This window comes from Chaetura pelagica, unplaced genomic scaffold, assembly GCF_000747805.2.
Source record: "Chaetura pelagica isolate M959 unplaced genomic scaffold, ChaPel_1.0 scaffold405, whole genome shotgun sequence".
NCBI classification, from domain to species: Eukaryota; Metazoa; Chordata; class Aves; order Apodiformes; family Apodidae; genus Chaetura; species Chaetura pelagica.
Window position 1 is genome coordinate 2475159 of NW_009953489.1, and position 2279 is coordinate 2477437.

The window sequence follows — 2279 nt, forward strand, 5'->3', positions numbered from 1 at the left end:
GTGTTGTTTTTTTTTTTTTTTAATGTTAACATATTTTATTTTGTCAGCTGTGTATATGCAAAGAGGGTGGCCTGGCTGTGCTTCCCTGAGGGAGCTTCTGGCCAAGCCCAAGGCACCATCACGGTGGTGGTGAGAGCAGCCAGCAGGTTCAGCCTTTCCAGAAGGGTCCCCCCAGCATGGCTGGGCACCCTCACACAGGTGGACTTTGAGGTGCACCCCGACTCATCCCCACGTCCAAGCCTTGCAGAGCAGACTCGAGGGGTCCTGCTGCTAAAGCAAAAAGCAGCCCCCTCACCATACTCTCACAGCTCCCCCCCCCTCCCGTGCCCACAGGAGACAGTGGGATACAGGGGGTTTCCTCCATTTCTTAAGGAATGTGGTTTGTTTCAAATGAGGGGAAATGCCCCACGAACAGCCCACGTGCAGCTGGCTTTGTCTGGCTGCCAGGCCAGTGTTCTTGCTCTGGTCCCACAGCCTGGATGGCACGTGGGGATGCACCAGCTTCACTTCCCTCTTCTGACAATCATGGTCTTAGAAGAGATCAGCCAAAAGTTACACCCTTGCCTTAAAACCACTGTGGGCATTTCACAGACTAGAGCCCAAGGCCTTTATTCCTGCAGAAATCCTCATCCTGAATGTGCCAAACAAGCAGACAAACCAAAAAGGCTGAGGAGGACAGTGGGGACATGGGGAGGGGGTCTCTGTGGCCATCCCCATGGCCTTGTGGCTGTGCCTTACTGGAGGGCAGCTACACCTTCTGTTACTGGAGTAATGTTGAGTTTTGTGAGTGCCTGGGGTTGGTTTGTCTGCAGAAGAGAAGGGCAGCCCCTCCTTTACCTAAAGCAATAAGTGCCAGGGTGTTCAGGAGCAAAGCAGTTGTCTTTTTTAAAACAAATCTGATAGCATCAGACTTATTTGTTAGATCTTTTTCTGACAGAGCTTTTTGTATTTTTAGTGGTGTCCTTGTCTGTCCCCCAGCACTGCCATGGCTGTCCTGTGGGGACAGAGGGTGGGCCGTGCTGGGGGGGGTTATTCTTGTGGGATGTGCCAATGGACATTGCACTCACAGTGGGAGCACCCACAATGTGTGGCCCTGGTTCCTCTCCCTCTCTGTACCCTCTGTGGCCTCTTGCAGAGAATTGAAAGTGGAGCCTTTAAGAGTATTTTTTGTTGCAGAGTATATTTTGTATTAGCAGTAATAGATACTATAATGACTCTGTGCACCTTCTAAAGATTTACAAGTTCAGGTTGCTGCTTGTAATAACCAACTCTTGTTATACCCAAGTTGTAATTAATGTCTGATGTACAATTAAAAAGTTGGGTTGTTTTTTGTTGGTTTGGTTGGGTTGGGTTTTTTGGGGTTTTTTTTTGTTTGTTTGTTTTGGTTTTTTTACACCATTGATTCTTTGTAGTATCAGGATTATTTGGTTTGGGCAGCAGGGTCAGTGGTTGCTCCCAGGCAGGCAACTGGTGCTGCTGGGTTGTGCTCCAGGGCAGGGTGGGATGTGCCCTTGCCCAGAGAGATGCTGCTGTGAAGCACAAGAGCAGCAGGAGGATGTGAAGGGGTGAGTGTGTGTGCAGCCCAGAGGGGTGTGGGGACAGCAAGAGCCCTGGCAGGGCTAAACAAAGCTTAGCCTGGGGTGCTGGTGCTCTCTTTGGGTGCTTTATTCCCTTTTTCTAGACCAGCTGCCTGGTGGGTACCCTGGTTCTTTGGATTTAGCATGGGAAAGTTTATTTCTCTCACAGCTCAGACCATTTTGCCCCTTATCTTCTCTTCCCTGCACCCACAAACCTTCCCCACACTCCCTCTGATGGCTGACAGGGCTCTGTGAGCCCGTGGACACAGCTCTCAGTGCCTGCAGAACTCCCTGCACTGCTGCTCCACCAGCCCAGGACCAGGAGGTGGGAGCCAGGGGAGCATCACCCCCCACTGGCTGCAAACCCACCCCAGGCCCTCCTGCCCAGCTCTGCAGATGCTGCCCCCGCAAAGCAACAATATCTGAGGCTGCCCAGGTAAGAAACATTCCTGTTTATTCCCTTCCCGGTCCCATCGCTAACTTGACACTCTGCACGTCGCGTGTGTCCCGCTGAGCTGGGAGCGTGAGCACCTTTTTGCACGGTTAGACTTGGCCCGGGCAGAAAGTCAGGGCTGGGGTGTGGGTGGGGGGTGCAGGGGCAGCCCTGGATTGTCCTGCTCCTGCTGGGACGGGCAGGACACGGTGCCTTCCCAGCCCGGCCAGCAGAGCCGGGTCGGTGCGTGTGCTCCTCCTGCAGCTGCG